A 22,908-nucleotide genomic window follows, 5' to 3' on the forward strand; every position below is an offset into this window, starting at 1 on the left:
GACTCCTTTTATGATTAAATAGAGTTACTCGTAATATTAAATGAGTTACTCATATGATTAAACGATATTACTCAAAAAATAATAATATAATGGGACTTTTTTATAAATAAAATGCCCTTACTGTTATGAACCAATGGAGTTAATCATCTTATGAACTAATAGAGTTAATCATGTGATTAAATGTGGTTACCATGCGACGGTTGATGTTACTCTTAACAATAACATGAGATTACTCTAATAAATAAATGATGTTACTTTTATAACAAAAAAATACTAACTATTTTACTCTTATGAACAATTAGGTCAAATTTCAAAAGGCTATATTTAAGAACACGTCCAACATTTTGAACAGATTCAAGTTGGAGATGAAAATTTGACTCGATAGCTTTTCAATGTTTGGTTAAAAGCAGCATTGAAAAGCTCAATTATGATAAAAAACGAGTGAGATGTGACCTCTTAAAAATGAAATAACAGTTGGTGGACGCACGAGCACATATTAGAATTTGTGATCTTATGTGATCTTATAGATGTTTATTTGACGTCTATTTACACTTATCACGTCTCTACTAGCTATAAGCCTATAACCTAGTATTTTCACGTCGAGATCACCAAGTTCTAAATCCATTTGATCGTATTTCTTGAACCTATTCAAGGGCCAAATCCCTTTCATAAATTAAGGCCATCCTCCGTTGTTCTCCCTCGAAAATTGATACATATGTTCACTATCCACTGAAATTTGGATAAATTAGACACTAGAAATAGACGATTTATAAATAACTTATTCAGTTAAGTGCTGAATAAGTGAATAGTAAAGGTGATCATATGCTTTGGTCATAAAAAGTGGCCTATTTTGGGCTAAAGTCGCGAAGGCCCAAATTCGGGCCAAATAATTCGCATCAAAGCCCGGTATTTCGGGGACGAGAAAACGTGCCCAAAATCGAGCCAGGTTGGGCCGGGCTAATCTTGATCACCTCTATTGAATAGTATTCCACTGAGCATATGTTATTTTAGTCTGAACTGAATTTTCCCGCCTTTCACTCTCTCTTCCTCATTCCCGCCTCATCACAGTGAGATGAGATGATGATATTCAAGCAATCTTTGATCGTTAAATAAAAAAAAAATCATAGGTGCGATTTCTTCAAACCCTAGCTTCAAATTTCTTATATTCGATTTCTCCTTTTGTTTAATCTTGCGATAAAATAGTAAAATACGTCAATTGATTTCGAAATTTGCTTCTGTTTCATTTTTTTTGACAATATTGCTTCACATTTCGAGCAAGAAAGATTGTAGATTAGGTGTTTTATGTAGCTCTAGAGAAACAAATTTTACTGTAGAATTTCACAATACTTTGGTCGTTTTATCTGATGAGATTGATCTTTAATATACGAGCTTATGATTTCGCATTTTTCATAAGATATCACTAAATTAATGTTAATCTATGTTTGTGTAACTTTCTAATTACTATTGATATATATATTTTGATAGTATTCGTGCTAATTTATTTAGTCTCATGTAGGAAAAGTGAAATGATTGCAGAATCGTGAAAATTCCATGTCAAAAGTTGCATAATTATATATATATAATCATGCTTTGGTGCTAAAATATCTCTTAGATCAATTGATTCCTGTAGCTTGATTTCTTGACTTATGTTAGTTCTAAATTGCTTCTCTGAATGCGTATGCAATTTTCGCGTTTCTTGATGAGCTTTCTATGCATACCATCTTGGGTGGAGGCGATGTTATAAACATTAAGTTTGCATCAGTTTACTTTGTGTACTTTATTAATACTCATTGTTGATACTTAGCACTAACATCTTTTCTAAGGAACTCTAAAGTTGATCTCCTGGATATACAAAAGAGTCGAATCCAATGTTTATAAGGTGGTTGTGGTGGAACTTAGGCCTATACTCCCTCCGTTCTCTATTACTTGTTTCACACATTTGACCATCAACAATTTTTATTATTTATCAAATACGCATAAAATAGAGATCACGGAAAATATGGTCAAAGTTTACAAACTTTGACCTTAAAAGAAAGTAGAGCAGCTGTTAGAAAAACTTCGGGTTTATATGGTTGCATCTCACATGGCTGTAGTAGTGGTATATGGTTGTGGTGGCACCTTGGTTAGTTTTGGTGTATATGCATGCTACAATATCTCAAATTGCTGTCATGCTACTTTAATTGGTTATTGTGGCGGAGAGGTGCAATTTTTGCAAGTCCTTAATCCTCCTTGTCTTCTGTTTACATAATCTGGAAAAACAGAAAGTTTCTGGTGTGCAATGCTTCTATAAAAAATCTTTCTTTGTGCTGGTATATTTACATTATTACATAGGAGAAAGGAATCTATCTTTCGCATTTCTTATTCTTCCGTTCTATGGTGCTGCATAAACGTTGTGGTGGAAGGGGACTTCACATATAGAACGGTCCCATGAATGAGACTATGAGATAAACAAGGTCATTGCTTTTGTATTTCCTATTGTTGGGAGTAATGGTGCTTGACTGCTTAGGGACTGTATTGAATGGAAATGTCATTGCGAAATTTTCGGTGATACCAGGAGAACACTACTAGAGTGATTAACTGGATGAGGTTGGAGGACCACCTATATACTGTTTATATGCCTTGTAAGGGAGGGAAGCTGTGGTCTCGACTTTGTTTCAGGAAGAAAATGATGCTATCAAGGCATAGTTATTGGCTGTGGGTCTTCTGCTGTTGCTATAACGCTCTACTATACCTGAATTGCACCTTTCCTTGGCTTTCCGACATTCACAAAACAAAAGAAGCCTTATCGGTCAAGCATAAATTATTGCTTATCTGATGCATAGTAGATATTGTTTAGAGCTGTAATGTGCATACAGGAATAAAATTTAATGAGTACGGAAAAGTATTGATCATCTAAGGTCACCAAGTTGTTGCATATTAAGAAGTTAGTTCTCAGCGATTTTGTTGTGTGGTTCATAGATTTGGTGTAAAGCTTGTTGATAATTTACTGAGATCTCCACACTACTTTAATAATGCCCTGTTTCTGTGATCTTGGTAGTTCTCCCGTCCTTAGGTCCCATTACAGTTGGCATCTTTTCCTTTCTTATTCAGCTCTATGTTAGATAAAGATAACACATAATCAAGAATACAGACTTCTCACTGTTAGTATTGTCCTTGTAGTTTTTGTTGTTTACTTGCACTAAGAGCGAGTTCTTCTTAGATGTTGAAAACAGCATATTCCAATCTGTTAATTGTACAACACTAACACTTAATTTGGTTAGCAATATGGAGGAAAATATCCAATCTTTCCAACATTGCATGGATTTGGCTGATAAAGATTGCGAAGAATATTATCATTCCAATTCCCTCCCCTTTCCTTCTCCTATGTTATATTGAAACATTGAAAAATGAATTCCTATTTCTTTCCCTCCGCCCTCCAAATTCTCATATCCAAAGACACTCTAAAGTAGAAATTGGCTAACTTATTCACATATCCAAAATCTATTATTGTGCTAAATCATCAACTAGTAGACAGAAACTTGGCATGCTTCAAGTGTCATCATGCTATGTGACCGCGACACATCAGTTGCCATTATCAACTAGGCAACTAGTCTATAATTGTTTGGTGTAGTAATTTATGGGGTTAAAAGGAATCTCTTATGATTTTGGCCCTAGGGGTGCCTACAGGTTCAGACCAAGAATTTTCTGAGTCTGTACATGTTTCCAATGCAGAAAATTGGTAATAGTTCAGTAATTTTGTACGGATAGGAGACCTTTATAAAAGCAGAATAGTTAGGAGGAGGGTTAGTCACCAGAGCAGGAACACCAGCAAATTAAACCGAAAAGTACTATATACTAGAGCTTAGAGCTGTAATGTAATAATTCACAGAATCAGTCTGCTTATTGCAATACTACGTCCAAATTTCTTTTAGCTAAAGTATCTCTATGATTCTGGTTAGTTTTTACAATTTTTGGAATATTTATGTACTCTGTTTCTTTCTCAGCGGCCACATCATGTTTGGAGCTACCAAAAATCTACCGTGATATCATACGAGTATGTGTTTGCATGACTGCATTGGCAATTTAAAACTTCCTCAGTTGCTGACCAATATAAGTTAATGCAATATCGAGTTTCATGACTTTAGTCTCATTAATTAATTAGTAGCTTTTAGAGAATGTAACATTGGTTTCGTTAAAAAGTTATTGATCTCGTTATTAATCTTGAAGTTATCCATGATACATTGATACTCATATCCACTTTCGTTCATTTGCCTGTTAAGTAGCACCCTTAATTTTTTTTTGAGGTGAAGCAAAAGAAGTGACCTTAATGTACCCATGTATCATAAATTTACATTTCTTCTTATGTCTACTTGCTTGGTGCTTTCGGCTGTTTATTTCGCAAGGTTATATATTAGAGTTATGATAAGTATATTATATTAGAGTCCTAGACTACTAAACGAGTATAATTTCATTATGATATTAGGTAAGAGTGCGAGGCGGATCAGATGTGGCTGATTGAAAACAACTTTCATATTCCCTTCCTGTTCTCCTTTCATTGTTGCCCTCCCTCTGCCCCCACCAGTATCTCTCATAACTCTAGTCTTTGTTCTCTGGTCCCCTTCCTCGCTAAAGTGAAGTAACCTACTATAGTACTGGCTTCTTAGTGATGCAATGAAGCAGAAGTGCAGATGCCAATGGGTGCTAAAATTATTACTTTCACCTCATTGCCTTTGGATTTATACATACAGATATATACCTATGTACTAAACAGAATCATAAAGAATCCTAGTTAAGAAATTTGATTTGATGCTCCACAGATGTAACTTCTAAGATTCGACAACTGATTTACATCTCCATCTTTAAATTGCTCGATTCAATGGTGCCTGCACATTAAATGATGGCTGTTAAAAGACCTGTGAGGTGTTTCATATTTTCATAAGTTTTTAGTAAAACACTAAATGCATAAAATAAAAACTAGTAACTACCACGATAATGTAATTGTAGTTTTATGCATTTTGCTGCTTTAAAAAGTTTTTTTTAATTATAATCTTGTTGCTATTATTAACTCTAAAACCAAAGTCCTGTTCCTGTAGATACTTCTTTTGAGATATTATGTGATTGGACTGGTGCTTAAGATAAGTAACATCATGTCCTCATGACCTAGTTTTGTTAATCACATCCTTTTCAAACCAAATTTATGTAAGAAAATTAGGAGTGTTTGTATATTTATAGTTATTAAGTAGGTTTTATAGTTAAAAGTAGGAGCACATGAAACCTAATATAGGAAATTGAATAAGATGTTTCGGTGTTATCTACCTGTGAATGTCTGTAGTGGAAATGATGTTGATTTTCCTTGTTGAAAATCCATGTTGTAAATATTTTGTAATTCAGGATCCCATTGTAAAAAATTTGGAATTTGCTGCAAATATTAAATCAAATTAATGTTAGTGAAAGAAAAGAGTTACTCCTAACAAAAGATTGGTCACGCCGAACTGAAAAGGAGGAAATTACATTGAAGTAGGATGTGTCAAGAAAATTCTCTGGTATTGATACAGGAGCACTGATGCTTCTCTTCAGCCCCAAATCAATTGGGTTTACGGCGACTGTGGATACACTAACTGGATCCATTTGTTCAATAGGATTGTATTGTAGGTAGCTGGGATGAGTTAAATCTGGTGATACCCCCATTGTTGGTAGACTAGTAGAGCATGCTGCAAAAACCTGTTAAAGAGAGTTGCAGAAATCAGTTCTTTTCAGCAATTTTCTCGTCTCTTTTTCGATGAAAAGTTTCTGCATGATTAGTTCTTTCTTATGTATTTACCTCTTTGGCAATTAAGTCATCAATGCTGAAATCAAGCCTGGGATTAACTGTTGCCAGTTTCATGGAAAGGAACTGTTTTAAAGAAAGAGGGAAAAATCAGTTAACTATTGGTAGTTACAGGAACTTTTTTTTTTTTTTTTTTCCAATTTCATTACGAACTCTGTTTACCTCTACTTGTCTTTGAAGAGATTGAACATAATTAATTATTTCATCAAGCATTCCAGCTTTCCCTGTGATCTTATTGCACCCTGGAACTAAATCTTGGAGGTATTTCATTCTTTCACTGATTTTTTCCCTCCTTACCTGCATTACAACCCATAAATGCAGAATATGAGTAATCTGGTAACATCAATGTATCAATGTTTATTTACCTCTAATAAAGTGTATATATTTTCTTACTCTTTCAGCTAAGCTGTGGCTATCAGTCGCCTGGCCACGCCTTGCTCTGACATGAATGTAATCAGGCTTGTCTAACTCGGACGCCTTTGAATTATCTTTAGATGTACACCCTGAAGTTTCTTTGTTTTTCTTGTCATTGTTATTCTCATTGCTTTCCTTTTGTTTACACTGGCTACTATTGCTGCGTCTATTGCTATGTTGTTCGGTGATTTTTGATTCTTCCTCTTCAGCATACCCTTTGCTCTTTTTTGACTTGCTGTCTTCTTCTGCATCTACTACCTGCAACATATAATTTGGACAGGAAGTTTTTAGGGGATCAGTTAGTGACATGTAATTTGCTGATGAAGTGTTCAGTCTAATTAGATTTTGCATTCAGGATCTTGCAGACTATATATATATATATATTGCTACAGAGTGTGTTTTTGGCATATAAATGCGGAATTAAGTTCGTAATCCATAGAGAGATCTTTACCTTTGGTGTAAAATTATTTGCTTTCCTCTTCTTGAAACTCTCTTTTCCAGCTGCTCCACTCAGTTTCTGATCTGATGGGAGGAATTCTCTTCCTTTGGCATCATGGGTCGCGTTAACAGCGGCTGCTGCTGCCGCCACTGATGGCGGGCAACTGATTGTTCTCGAAATGCCATAATCCATTTCATAGCCAGGACTGTTATGGACTTGCCCAGCAGACTCCATTCCCAAGCTCCCAACAGTAACCCCACTTTTCGGCATCCCAAAATCCATCCACCCATTCTCCAAACCCGGATCAGCCTTAATGGGTCGGTTCAAAAGCTCATTTAGAGTTGGACCAGTTGTAACTGGGCTTGTGCTATAATTCATGTTCATGTTCATGCTCTGAAAATCTTGTGCTTCAGCAGGTAAGAAAGACAGCACACTCAGGTCACTAAAGCAGCTCAGTTCTTGTTGTTGCTGGTGTGGTTGGACATGGAGAAGCTGGTCTTGTTGCCACTTAAAAACCAATCTCTGTCTTTCCAAAACACTCATCTCCATGCCCTTAACTCCGATTACATTTCCGGGCATGTTAAGGCAGTGTAACATCTCCGGCAAAGTTCTATTCATTGCCTACCAAATCTAATAATAGTAAGTGAAAAATGATTGTTTTTGTGCTATTACCAAGTCTTAATATATACTTGTACTAAAATAGTTTGTTGTTCTTTTGCTTTTATGAAGGTGGGGAGGAAAGTTGGTGTGCTGTAAGGATTAGGCAGGCTTTTGTAATGATTTGGTACCTAACACAAGTTCTTCATGACCAAGGTACTGCACTATGACTCTTTCTCCTCTCTTTTATAACTTGATGCAGTTTTAACCTCTGCTTGGAAAAATGGAATGATAGAAGAAATTGAGGGAAGTGAAGGTATATATAAAATGAAATAAAAAAAAAGACGCTGCTATCTGACGTAACTAGCCGCAATAATTAGGAGAGATAAAAATTTAATCTTTGGTTTTGAAATTTATTTTTGCATCAAATATATTGATGGTGTTCTTGGGGGACCTGAGGAGGCAAGTAGAGAAATGAAGTAGATAGATGAGAGAGATAGAAAGGGGCAACTGGGGCAGAGAGCCATCGAATGTATCCATAACTAGAGGCTGTGGGTTGTGGGACCTTCTTGACATATGACTGCCACGTGGGCTTGTTCTGCCAACGGCAAAACGGGGTTTGAGACTTTGAGTGAGTCTTGCTTGGACGGGGTTTAGACTTCAGACTTCAGAGTCAGAGGGTGTATGGTTTTTTCTGAGCTTATGATTTGTGATTAATTTAGGATTGTAATCATCTTGTTTATTACGGATTTTATATTTTATACTCCCTCCGTTTCACAATAGGCTTTGCATTTCTAATCTTGCATTATTGACGAGTAAAGAAAATCTTTCAATTTTAAAACGCAGTTATGTGGGGTCTTGTTTAACGACAAAAAACATGCATTGGCAAATGTGAAAAAGGAGAAACGGGAAGTATAATGGGGGATGGAGTATTTACTTATCTTGGATTTGGAGGGAGATGTAGTGGTCCCACAGTGATGGCTTGGCTGCAGGGAAGTCCGGGCCTCCATTACGTTTATGCCCACATGATTAAGTACATGTGGCAGTTTGTAGGAGCTTCTACCCTATGACATGGCAGCTTGATGATGTGTAAGGTGATGACTGATGAGGTGAAATGGAGGAGTGTAGGAGTCTGGTGAAGTATGTTGTTAAGCTGCCTTTTGCCTGAAGATTCTGCAGGTATCTGGGAATGGGGGGTGTTAAGTGTACAATGATGAGTCTACCAAATTTTGCACCTCTTATTTGAAAAATCCTATAAGAGTACTTTGCTTAGTAAAAGTAACTTTAAGAAGATCATTATCTTCCCTTAAGAAAAATCATTATGTAATCATATTGTTAATCATATATTATCATAAGAGTTATGGGTTATACAAACAGCTTTCATCCCGTCATTCAAGTAGTTATTGTCTAACAATTACGGCTTTAATTTGCTTGGTTAGGGAACCTGGGAACATTTGATTTCTTATGTCTAATTAAATTTGGTTTTTGATGTTAACCTCTTGCCCCCTCACTAAAAATAGGAGGTGTAACAGGATATAAACTTGGACCAATGTTGCTAAGACTATTAGATCTTCAATTAGGATGACTTTAAACAAGATTAATCAGATACTAACCCTTTGCTAGGAATAGCCTATGATTATACTGTGGATTGGTTAGCATTTAGCACTTTAGAATTAATGAAGTAGAATTTCTGCTTTTTTGTTGTTGAAGGATAAGATGTCTTCTTCATGTACTTATTCTACAGATTTCGTCAATCTAATCATGTCGCGCATTGTGGGCTTACTTAGACAGTGATTGATGGATTAACATAATTTTTCCCATTTGGTTTGGCTGAAGTGACAAGTTCACTTTAAGCGGAAAGCTCAAAGATAATTTTAGGAATCTCAGAAAAAATATCTACTAATTAGCAGATTATTAAGGATATATGTCTCTTGTTCCTTGTAGAAGAAGTTGATTGATGGAAATTAGTATCCATACTGAATTGGTTGGTTTCCTGAAGTTCTTCATTTCTGCTCCTGCATGATCTATACTTCATAATTAAAGATTAAAGAGTACTTAAATCGCCTAATAATATACTCGATCTCTGCTGTCTCTGATTCGCACACGCTGCTAGACTTGTTCTTTTCTATCATTCCATATATGATTGTCCTTAACTTGCCTAAAATTACTTGCAGGATCAGATGCTGTTGTTTTCTAACATTCTCGTCATATTTTTGCTCTGTCTTCAGGTATTGTAATTATATCCGGTGATCTATTACTCCCTAAAAAAAGAGATACAAAATCTGGTGATCTATTTTTCTTCAGAAACTTTTACATTCTTCTATTCTTCTCCTACGATATTATGCTAATGAAAACCGTTTATATGATCAATGACGTAATACAGTCTTGTCTCGCTTACATGATGCTGCGATAGACAATTACGTTCAGATACCAATCTGAAGAGCCATGTTGAAGATAATCTGGATATATGGTGGGGAGCAAGTCCAGTGAGGATGAAGGGTACTTCCATTATCAAGCTCTGGGCCCTGCAAATTCTAGTGTCAATCTCTATCCTACCTTTATAGTTAGTAAGTCTCTCTCTTCCTTCTCATTCTCTTTCAACAAGTTGCAAGGTAACCAGTAACCACACATTATGATCCTTAAGGAAAAAAAAAGGTATTAGGGACACCTCTCTCATACTTTGCTTTCCATCACTGTCATATATGTGGGCTTGATCAACTCAGAAAGATTACCTATTTTTCTCTCTTGCCATTCCTTGCCTCTAGCTTTATTTTAGCAAAAATTCGAGTTTGATACTTTTTACGTTTGCCCCAATTTGTCAAAATTCGAGTAATCAGGGCTTTTCATGTATGATTGAGTAGTGATTTGTTATTTATGGAAGTTCATGCTTCTCCAGTTTTATCTAGGATTATTTCTGGTGTAATGATATGGACAAGTTACTTGTTTAGACTTTAGATTTGGATATGTGAAGTAGGGGTTTTTCTGAAGGCAGGTTGTTACATGGTAATAATGACATATAGAGCATTAGAGATATAGTGCATTGTTCTTTGAGTGGTAGTGAACTGAATTTAATTTAAGTGAACTGAATTTAGTTTAAGTAAATTTAATTTAAGCGCATTGAATTTAATTTTTAAGGTTACTAAACTGAATTTAATTTAAGTGTTTGAACTGAATTTAATTCAAGTGTCTGAACGGAATTGTTTAATCAGAAAATTAAGCATATATTCAACTATTTAATTATGGAAAATGATATACATAGGTGCTTAAAATGGAAATAAAATATTGAATCAAGCATATTACCTTAGTTGATGTGAAAATGTGTCTTGAATTCTTAAACTATTTCCATTTAAAGAAATGTATTTAATACTTATATGTAGCCCTTAGGGCTACATATAACATTACCCTTTAATTATTACAATATTGAGATTTTAGACGATGAATGGAACATGCGTTTTGTTTATTTATTTCCCTTGCTACTTATTCTACCATTTAATTGACGATAAAGATTACATCTCTTTGCCAAAAGGTCCTTTTGATTTAGAATCTTACCTTATATTTACATTATGTCTTATATACATTTTTATATCTTAGAAAGTTCTAATTTCTAAAAAATGAAGAAAGTTGCTTATATCCACTTGGTAAGTAGTGGAACTCTCTATGTATTTTTTTGCTTTATAGAAAATGCTATGACATCCGTAAAAGCAACTATTGTGAAACTGTAACTCCTCTTGTTCAACCAAATGACTATAGTATTTAACATGTTTAAGGTTGCTTGAATAATTTATTCTTCATCTATAATTAGTGTAATTTTCATCTATCGTATGATACATTATCCTTCAGAAAACATTATAAAGAGACAAAAGGTAGAATAAGAAAAAAGGGGGAAGAAAATACTCCAATCACACTACATAAGGTATAATTTTAAATTTGTAACCTTGTCCAAAAGTGGAGGAAAATATTTGTTTAACTGACTTCATTAAAAACCACACATAGCAGTATAGTGGAGTGTTGAAAAAGTATGGACCTTCCAAGTAGAAGGTGTCAACTTTTGGGAGTATTGTGGTCCTGATCAAATCTAAGGTGGAAGTTAAATTAATAGGTCTTCTGCAGTGCAGGTCCATGGAATTCACCAGTGGTTGATAAATAGCATCGCTACTCTGAGTTTCAGACTAGAGAATTTAAAACTGGTTCTTTTGCATTGAGAGAAACTCAATTGGAATGAAGTGAATTGAAATTAATTGAACTAAGAGAAATTGAATAATAGAGAGAAATTAAACTGAAATTAACTTAACGGAAATGAAAATAAGTCCAAAAGAATAGGAATTTAATTTTATTTCTTGTAATTTTTTAAAACATAATCAAGCTAGATTTCCAATCTTAGTTTAAACCGAGGTAAAGTATTTGGTTATCTATCTAAAACTAAAACGGTCAGCAACTGAAACTGTCACAAGTAGTTGAAACCTATAATCTTTGATAACATGAACAGTTTGGTAAAACTAACAAGTATTTGGGTCCGGGCGTTGTCCCGGCTTGGTATTGTGTTTTTGAACTTGGTATGCATTCTTTTTTCCATTCCCACTAAAATATATTAAGTTGGTTGAGATGGTAATTGTGTCATGTTATCAAAGCAAGAGGTCACAGGTTCAAATCTTGTTGCAAACTTAATTTACTTCTTATCACGTGACTTGTAACATTGCACGAGTACTTGACAACATTTGCATTGTCTCGAAAAGCTTCTGAACATACCATTTTTCATTTCTCGTGAAATTCAAAATTGTCTCGAAATAAACGTAAAGACATTTATATATTGGTTCAAATCACATGACTCATTTCCAATGACCTCCCATGTCCCTATGAGGCATCTCGTTGCGTTCGGAGCTCGACCCCGAGAAAGTCCGAAAACGTGTATTATAACCTTCAATTATGACTATTTTTCGGACATTTTTAGATTTCTCCGAGCCTGGACATATTTTCTCCCGAAACGTTTTTAGGAAGGTCGACGTGACTTGTAACATTGCGCGGGTGCTTGGCACCATTTGAGTTGTCTCGAAAAGCTTCTAAACTCCCCAATTTGTTCATTTCTCGTGAAACCTCAAACTGTCTCGAAATGAACGTAAAGACATCCACATATTCGCTCCAAGCCAATGACTCATTTCCAATGACCTCCCATGCCCGTAGGAGGCATCTCGTGGCGTTCGGAGCTCGGCCCCGATAAAGTACGAAACGTGTGTTATAACCTTCAATTTTGGCTCTTTTTAGAACATTTTTAGATTTCTCCGAGCCTGGTCATATTTTCTTCCGAAACGTTTTTAGGAAAATCGATGTGAAATGTAACATTGCGCGAGTGCTTGACACTATTTGAGTTGCCTCGAAAACCTCTAAACACCCCAATTTGTTCATTTTTCGTGAAACCTAAAACTGTATCGAAATGAACGTAAAGGCATCTAAATATTCGTTCGAAGCCACATGATGCGTTCCCAATGACCTCTCATGCCCCTCGAAGGCATCCCGTGGCGTTCGGAGCTCGTGCCAAGAGAAAGTCTGAAAGTGTGTAATATAACCTTCAATTTTGGCTTTTTTTGAGACAATTTTGGACTTTTTCGGCTTGTTCATATTTTCTCCCCAAACGTTCATAGGAAAGTCGACGTGACTTGTATCGTTGTGCGAATGCTTGTCATCATTTGTGTTGCCTCGAAAAGCCTCTGAACACACTCAGTTGTTCGTTTCTTGTGAAACCTAAAATTGTCTCGAAATGAATGTAAAGGTATCCTCGTTCTAAGCCACATGAATCATTTTCAATGACCTCATATTCCCCTACGAGGCATCCCGTGGCGTTCAGAGCTCGGGCCCCGAGAAATTACGAAAGCGTGTATTATAACCTTCAATTTTGGCTCTTTTTCGAAACTTTTTGCTGGATTTTTCTGGGCCTGGTCATATTTTCTCCCGAAACGTTGTTAAGAAGATCGACGTGAAATGTAATGTTGCGTGGGTGGTTGGCACCATTTGAGTTGCCTCGAAATGAACGTAAATACATCCACATATTCGTTCCAAGCCACATGACTCATTTCCAATGACTCCCATACCCTTGGAGGCATCCCAAAGTGTGACGGAGGCATCCCAAAGTGTGACTCTTTTCCTAGAATATAAGCTACATATCAAACAAGATAGTTGCCAAATATCGCCTTACTTAGTGGAGTAGTATAATATCTTGCAATATACATGTATTGATGTATATACTATTTAGCTATACTATGATGGATGAATTTGGAATTTTATGAATTTAGAACGTTGTGTCATGCTCTTCACAATCTTTGCACTCTTAAATGTCACCTTGTGATTGGAGCTCAAATTTCAATGTGATATTATTGGCTTCAGAGCTAATAATAGTTGAAGAAGATACTAGTTCAGGGCGAGTCATTGATGCAAGATTAGTATGAGTAGTAGTTTAATAGTATTTTCATGAAAAAACAAGTCATATCATCTTATCTTTCTTGTATGATCTGAATGGAAGCATAATAATAATAGAGAGAGAGAGAATGGGGTAGATGGAGATAGATTTAGGGAGGCAGTGAGAGACATACAGCTGATTCGATGGGAAAAGAGTATCCCATTACTACCCACCTTTCTTTCCCATTACTACTCCCCTTGTTTCTGTCCTCTGTTGCGGCTCACAGTTATTTCTAATCATATGCAAATGCAGCAAAAGGACACTCTACTCTGTGCTCCCTTTCCTTTTAGATTATGAGCTAATTACTATAACAATCTGTTTGGTTCATTGTTTTTAGGTTTTAAGAAACGGAATCAATTCACTTACCTTGAAATCGAGAGTTCAGTTTTCAATAGGAGTACTTTGAATAGATTTTCCTTACCCTTTCCTTTACTCTCAGAGTATCTAGCCTGCTAATCTTGGTTAGGTTGACTTGTGCGCGAGGTTCCGATTCGGTAGAACAATTCATCTTATCAATCGGAAAAAAAAGCTACGGTATAAATTTTTAGAAGTTTTTTTTAACTTATTGCATTACTAGTCATTTAAACTATAACATTTTAATATTAGGGGAATTTATGTGATCAAATGGTTGTTTTTTTTTTTTTTTTGATGGGAGGTGGTCAGCTGCCGTGGTGGGGTGGGAATTGCGTGGATCAAATCATTCTAATGTAAATTCCACACTAGTAATAATAATAATATCTCCTCAATATGTTAAAAAACTTAGCAATGTGCAAGATATCATGTAGGACCACAATGGAAATAATCCTTTGCCCATTTCACTTGTTAGTCGTGTCAGATGGGCGATTTCATATATGTGAGCAAACATTAATTAGGAATGGTCTAGCAAGAGGTGTGATATGAGTCTCATAGTAAGATGTCAAAATAACGTCTTATAAAAATTTGATACCAAAGCTAAGTTAAAGTGGTTTAAAATAGCGTCATTTGGTACCAAAATGTAACCTTGGTACCAAATTTCAAAATATAATTGATACCAAAGTACTCTATTTTGATACCACTTTGACTTAGTTTTAGTAACAAAAATTTTGTGAAATGCCATTTTGACATCTCACTATGAGTTGCCAATACTTTCTCGTCAAACAACCTTGTTAACTTGGTTACATTGTACTTCATTGAATTCGTTGCCTTTCTAGGTTATGGTCTCCCATATAGCTCGTGCTCCTAGAAGTAACCTAGAAAAAGCTTTCTTTTGGGAAATGCATGAAGGAGTTTTATGATTTGAAAACGCCTGTCATGCTCATTAGATAATATGATAAAATGGAGCCACTAAATAAAGGATGTTTATGCAGATTTTAGGATATGTATAATATACCATACATAAAAAGATATCATCCTCTTCATTTTCTAATATTTACTTTTCTGCATTTCTGGTATTGTTTGAGATGGTTAGTTGAAAATGATGATAGCTAGGAAGATCTTTGTCGATTAATGTTCATTGATTTTCAAATATGAAAATTTATGTACTGACCACAATCAATTATACTTCCATGATGTAAGAGTTATAGATGTGCCCTTTAACTTTCTGGGTGTACCTACTCAATTTATTTGATTGCTTCAAGTTAATATCTTCATATATCGTACATTTGAGCCATGCTTAAGATGAGGGGAATTACACAAGGGTAACGAGATCTGGAATAATTAGACTACTTTCATTGATTGGTCATATTTCATGTTCATGCTTCATTATAAGCTGAGGAAAAGGTGGGGTTTAGCCAAAGAGCAACCTATGCATCCAACATTCTACTAATGGACTTTCTTGGTATTAGGGAACTGGAAATTCACTATCGAAATTAAGAATTGACATTTTGTTAATTTTTTAAGATCGCAAAATCAGATTCAATATGCTACTTTAAACTTGCTAGTTTTGATGGTAGGATTTGGATTGAAAAGAAAGAAAATGAAAGCATTTAAGTGACTTTTCCATGTTTCTTTCTAACACTTATAAGGTTTTATAGAAAGTGTCGAAATAGGAGTCGAGAGGAGTGATGGGAAAAGATTCTAATAATATCGTCACATTTCTTTTCTCCCAAAATTGAAGAAATAAGGGAGAAAAGACAAACTAAAGAGTTGTCAACTAATTTTTTCCTTCTCCGTCCCCTCGGTTAATTAAAGCTAATAATAAAAAATTTGATTCCTTATAAATCCTTCCATTAAATCAAACAATTGGAAAATTTAATTACTTTCATTTCTCTTGTTTTCCTTCACTAGAAAAACCCAAACAGGATTATCAAGCTCAAAGATAAAGATTAATGTAACTCAAACATTAAGAGCTCCTTCCTGTGAGTATATTGATTTTAACCCATTACCAATTTTTTAAAATTTTATCATTTAAGTTTTCAACTTATCGTTCTTTTATTCTTTTTTTTTAAAAAAAATTTACATCGCAATTTTATATTAGATTTTAATACCATGTGCTACATTATATATGATTTTCAATATATTTGGAAGTTTTCCAAACTTACAAGATCACATAAGTTTACGCGCCAATTAAAAACTCCAAATATATTAGTCTTATGTATAGACACAAATTTTTCTTTGACCTGAACTTGATAGACCTGACTTGAAAAGAAAAAAAAAATACGAAAAAACCTCTAGCCGAATCCAATTTGAATTACCCTATTGCCTCCTATAGGTAAAGACTATTGGCCCATGCCAATGCAAAGGGGGAAGGCTTATTGAATTGAAGAAAGCAAATGTGTGGAGGGCAATGAAGATATAATTATCACTGCGAAAATAACAGATTGTTCGTCATTGACCATACTATATGGGTTTCTTTCTCTCCTGGCTCCTAGTTTTCAATAAAACATGGAGCAACTGTCTTTGGCTTCTTAAAATATCACATCTCCAGTTTTCTATGTTATCTTTGATCGTCCAATAAATATATATATGTGCATCAGCATGTTCTTTCCCAAAGTTTCTTTAGGCCCTCATTTAACATTAAGGAGTTTGCTTTATAGGGACATACACGTTAAGTTATGCAGTAACCCACTATAATTAATCAGTCTCAAACCTTGAAAGCAAAAAAGATACGTGTGCTCATTTAACACACGTATTTAGGGAGCGTTTGGTATAATTAATGAAAACGTAACAGAAAGAATTTGGATAGGCAGGGGAAATGTAAATGCTGATTGTTTCTTTTAATAGTTGTTTGGTGTCGTAGTGGAATGGAAACAATTGAGAGGTTTATGATTGATGAAGGAAACGTAATTTGTTTCCACTAGTTTGATAAGGGTAACAAATGGGAGGATTATGTTTCCTCTCCGGAAACGATATATGTTACTTGGCATCATACCAAACAATTAGAAATAGAAAGCTTATTTGAATCCATTTCCGACATCAAATTTTTTTATACCAAACACCTTATAATTATGAAGTACTATAACTTTAACCGTCACATGTTCAATGTATTACATATTACTTCATGATTTTTCATCAAGGTATTTACTAACTTATTAACTGTAACAAATGTGTATTATTTATGAGGTGTAAAATAATTATTTATTACAATTATTATTTTACAGAGGAAGTAATAAATAATATTATGATATGGTTAGCCTTTATTTGACCATGTTTTGACGTTACATTTGATCATGTGCAACTTTAATCATTGATAACTTTAACTAATAATAGTAAAACATTACAAAAAAGCATATATCCTTAATTAAAATCTACATTGAATACAAGTATTCAAGCATCTTACTAGAAATCATTTTTATACATATGTTTTTTTTTAAAGACAACGATCAAACAAAGTTCGAAAATACATTTAATTCATGAAATCTATATTGAAAAATAGCATGTTTATTTGTAAAATTATGTTTACATAGTTTTGATTTATTAATACATAATATTTTCGACATATTCTTGTGCATTATGTTTGAGATTTATTTATTGACAAATTCGTAATAATTTAGTTGTATTTGCCATATTTCGATTAATCATATTGAAATAGTGTCAGTTTTCATGCAATTTATCATGATGTTGACCATAAATATGGGGCATAGAATAGATACTAATTCACTCTTCCACCAATCATGGGCCCACGATTGTGAGATTTTTATTACTTTTTATGCTAAAAATTTTGTGGCCTGTTTCTTTCCTAGTTGGGCCCAAACTATTAGGGCTAGGTCCCATTAATGGTGGAGAAACGATATGCTATCCTTTCTAACAGTGACTACATTTATCAAATTGTAAAACTAAAAAGCGATTGATAGCAACTTCTAATAACCTAATTAAGATCCTTCAGTTGATTTTTTGTTGTTTTTTTTTTTTTTTTGAAGGGACAGTTGATTTTTTGTTGTTGAAATAGGGAAGCATAGATTAATTGTTAGCGATTAAAAGCCTTAATACAAACTCGTCCCATAAATTTAAAATATAATTAGGAGGATTGGGGATAAGCCTAATTTCATTCGCGTTTGGTTAACGGCTAAAACCCTTCGGTTGATTACTTGGCCTATTATAAGCTCATAATGCAATACCAAATCTCCCGGTTGTATGGCTCAAATTTGGTAGTTATGTAGTCCCTAAATTGGTTTTAATCTTGACAACAAATCCCCCCCCCCCCCAAGTTAATTGAGAATCATACTTACAAATAATATTGAGCTGGTGTATTGATTTTCTTATTTTTATTTTTTTTACCTAGTTAATTAAGACTATGTTCTACTTATCTTATTATTACATATTAGTATTTTGGTCCGGATGATGCCCAGATTAGGTACAATTATCAAATATATTATTAGTTACAAATTTCATAATTGATTTTATTAAACTTTTGTAATTTTCTATTGAGCGCAGGATTAGAAAGTGGATATTATGGCATGATAAATTGTTTCAAAAAAAACTTTTGAGGAATTAGGGATAAGATTAACAATGTCAATAAATTGGGATAAGAGAATGTTAGTACCTTCAATAAAAATGTTAGAGATCAAAAGTCAGTCCTTGTCGTTATAATTACATATAATTATACAATTTTATCATGTTTTACTTTGAAACATTTAACATTGAAATTATAGTGGATTGATGGTTAAACTCTCACATTCCATTTTAAAGGTCATGAGTTTGATTTCTAGTAGCTACACATTGTTAATATTTTTAATGAGATTATAAAATTGTGACACAAACATTGGAGAGTGTCATGTGGCAGTTGGCACTATTCCTTTGATTGGAATTCCTTTCAATTTATTTGTATAGATAGATTATAAAAGAATAAGGTGTTGTTTGATTGACTATCTAAGTTTATGTGAAGTTTAATTTCCTAGGAAGTTAGAACCAAAGAGGTTATTTGATTGATGTTAGCATAGAAGCTTTATTATGGAGTATAAGTTTGAGGAATTTCAAACAAGTTAAAATTTGTTGATGAATTCTACAATACATTTCATAGAGGTCCAATATGTTAATCTAAGTTCAGGTAAGTTAATATTATTTCACATGTAAGTGAAATTTAGATTAATATAAGAAACTCTGAATCGGTACTTGATGTGTTTCTTAATATATGCATCAAATTGATTGACACACTTTTTAATGCACAACTTTGATCATCAATCATCGATTATAGATTATTGAAAACTTATTCATCCGTTCCATAATAAGTAAAACATAGGAATTGAACACAAGATTTAATAAACATCACTTTCAAAAGCCAAAAAGTCATAAATACCCTTCACATTGTCAAAAGGAGGAGAGATAAAAGCAAACCACACAAGTTTGTGATGAATACTCTTATCATTTTGTCATTTTTTTTTTTTCATTTAAGGTATGTTTCACTTATTTTGAAACGTTCTAAAATAATAAATGTTTCACTTATTATGGAACAGAAAGTATAAAATAATATTTTGAAAATATACATTAAAATTAACCCAACAACAATCAAGATAACGATATTTATCTTCACACCATAATAACTAAATATTGTTAAAATTATATTGAATTTTAAATATCTATTAAGAAAAGGAGAAAGTAGTTCCTACCCGAGTAAGTCGGCATGTACTTTATTTCCTTTAAAAGGATTGGTGGATTAGAACAAAGTAATGTGATAAAGATATTGTCTTTCCCTTTAAGGAAAGCAAATTTATAGAGGAACATAATACTTCTCTAAGATGGGAGAAATAGAGTGGATAGATGCATGCATATGAATAATGGAGTAAATGATGAAGAGTATAAAACACAATATAAAATGAGTAGTCAATTGGCACACAGTGGATATATGGTCAAATATCACGTGAAGATGCCAAAAATAAAAACATTAGAACCAGAGTGACAGGGGGATCGAACTGGAAAAGGAAAAGACTACGTTCTCTTAGCCCAATGTCAAATCATGCCCTTAGTGTTTATTTTTTTGGTTGAACAGACGAACATTAATATAAGGTTATACTCCCTTAGTCTATTTTGATAGTTTTAGTATAGTATGTTTGGTTAATCATAGAAATATGGAGAAAATGAAAATTCATAAAATTTCGTAAATGAGATAGATGTTTCATTAACTTAAAAAAATGAATACAAAGGCAATGAAAATTAATAGAAAATAGAACTTCTTACAAAAGATGGAAAGTTTTTTTTTTTAAAGAAAGAAAAGGGATTTCATTAATATTTCGCCAAACGGCACTTACAAGTCATTTCTGAAAAACATAAAATTCTAATAGAAATACATATCACCCTATAAATGTAAACATCGCAGATTTGACTTAATTTTGCCTTAATAAAAATCTTCATCTGAAGCAATGCAATCTGTGAGTTCGCTCTGGTTCGGCATACGATCTGCAGATGCGGAAATTTTGGGATGAACGTACTCCAATAGTCTTCCATAATTTTACAGAAGTTGTGAAACCCTAATTCTTCAGGTTGAATCTCGAACTTCAACCAATGAGAATAATTTCTCATACCTAAAAACAAAAGAACTATACTCACAACTCCCATAGGGGAGAAGGAGATTTCCAAAACAGAAACTAAAAACCCCATAAAAGGGTTTGAGAAAATCTCATAAAGAGATACTAATTTATTGAACCCCATAAAAGGATTTCCAAAAGATGGAAAGTTGATTACCCATTAGTCACTAACTATTCTCGTGGTCAATCAAACTAGTAATTATTTTAAAATTTGAAGTATTCTTATGGATTCTTGTCACATAAACAAACTTTTACAATGAGCTTGATTGATCCATGCAATTAGGCAATATAACAAGGCCTCTAAAATACAGGGACTTCGACATGTATTTCTATTAGTTATTTGAAGGAAAGATATCAAAAAAGACAGTTGGATTAGTGGTAAAGCTGGATAGGAAGAAGCGAGTAGAATATGGGTTCAAGTCTTTATAATAATAAAAATTAATTCATTAAGGTTTTGTTATTTCAACTTTTTGAAAAAGTACCCAATTTCCAGCCGTAAATGCCCACACGATTATTGATAATATGATGTAATATGAAATTATTTTCAGTATCAAAGTAATTTTTTTTTTTCAAATTGAGAATATTATATGTTTTTTGAACTACAAATAAATGGCCCTATTTTAAGAAAGTGTATAGAATCCCGTTACATTTACCCTGTTCTTGAGCTTAAATCCTGATTATTAACTAGAAATACCGTATATGATAATTGACTTGAATTGATATCTGGATGTCATTCAAAAGGTTATGACTTACTAATAATACAATCATGATAGCCTTTTAGGGACCAATGTTAATCTTAACTTTTACTTAACACAAAGGGAGACATTAAGCTTTTGCATTTGATGTCTAGTTAGCACTAAAAAGACCTTTACATAGCACAAATTCATGCCTGCGACATCTTTTTGGAATAGTATATCCGTATAGTTTTGTATTGTACTATACATAGACTTTTTTTTTTTTTTTTAATAAGTTAGTAAAATGAAGGACTTTACTGAATTGACACATCGCACAAGTATAGCCAATCAGGTTTGTAGGTCAGACTCTTTAGAGGGAGGGGGATGGTAAGGAAAAACTCACCCCAAAGAGCTACTAGTGAGATTTGATCCCATGACCTTAAAATCATGAAGCAAGAATTTCCACTATTCCCTCTAAATGAATGTGGGATGTATATTGCCACTTTGCCGTCCCGCCATTATTCCCCCGCTATAAATTTGGCCCGACTCTGTTATGATCCGACCCGCTTCTGACCCACACTGATCCTGACCCGACGCACTACTGACCCTTTATGAGGCGACCCTTCTATAACCCGATCCACTTCCAACCCACATTGATCCTGACCAAATCCGTCCAATAACCAGGTCTAGTTATGAGTTATGACTTCACTTAATTCCCTCCCCCCAAATACTTGCCTCCTGGGTATTTGGTGGGAGAAGTCTTGTAACCATAAGTATTAGTCATTCTTCATTTATTTTTTTGTCTCGATATTTTATACTCAAGAATATATGAGAAGATAAAATGTAAGAGACTGAACATGCAAACATACAGAGCATTTCTTTTTGGGTAAAAAGAAACCTTAGGTGGCGGTGAGTTGTCTCAATTTGACAAGAAGAAGAATGAATCAAATCTTAAAACTGAAACGAAAACTCCAATCACCGAGTTATTTGGGACATCCTAAAACCAGAATGCAAGCTTTAGGTACACTAAGAAATTAGGAATACAAACTCTAATAATTGTATACCAATGATTCATAAACATACATCATTAAAAGGTGTGATCACCAAAAATATACTGTTCTTTTTCTCGAAGAACAAAAATATACTGTTCTAGTAAACACACATTTTATAATTTTCTTTGTTTTTTAGGTAATTGATGGTGAGAACCAAAATTCCACAATAAGAAACAAAATTGCACAATAAGTGGGATGTATATTCACTATTCCATATAGGCAAGAATTAATGATAACAACTATTTCACCAAGCAAATATTGTTCAAGCATGTTATTGTAACATCATCTACTAGTGCTAGTAACCAAGGGTGTTTGGCCATTATTATTGGTAGATTTTCCACTTTCTGACTGAAAAATTGCAAGTTCAAATCTTGCCACTAAAAATTTTCGAGGATGATTTTCTGTATATATATATATATATATATATATATATATTTCTCTATGTCATAATACTGATACGGTTTACCTCTCGCTCTATATACACTTTTCTTTGATCATATTTTGTAATATCTAAATAAGGAAAAATACAATAATGTGTGA

At 33.7% G+C, this 22,908-nt stretch overlaps 1 long non-coding RNA gene across 3 annotated transcripts; it reads left to right on the forward strand.

Annotated features, from left to right (window-relative positions):
• The first annotated feature begins 1,112 nt into the window (after positions 1 to 1,112).
• Positions 1,113 to 18,704, forward strand: LOC104904339 (uncharacterized). 3 transcript variants are annotated; one of them, XR_008967574.1, is made up of 5 exons: positions 1,113 to 1,127; positions 3,984 to 7,472; positions 9,485 to 9,541; positions 9,640 to 9,823; positions 18,556 to 18,704. It is a non-coding gene; the product is annotated as an uncharacterized LOC104904339 (long non-coding RNA). The 3 variants fall into 3 exon arrangements; XR_008967573.1 differs by lacking the exon at positions 18,556 to 18,704 and adding an exon at positions 16,394 to 17,175; XR_008967572.1 differs by lacking the exon at positions 18,556 to 18,704 and having other exon boundaries at positions 9,640 to 10,165.
• Positions 18,705 to 22,908: the final 4,204 nt, after the last annotated feature.

The sequence above is a fragment of the Beta vulgaris genome, chromosome 9 (genome assembly GCF_026745355.1).
Source record: "Beta vulgaris subsp. vulgaris cultivar EL10 chromosome 9, EL10.2, whole genome shotgun sequence".
Lineage (NCBI taxonomy): Eukaryota > Viridiplantae > Streptophyta > Magnoliopsida > Caryophyllales > Amaranthaceae > Beta > Beta vulgaris.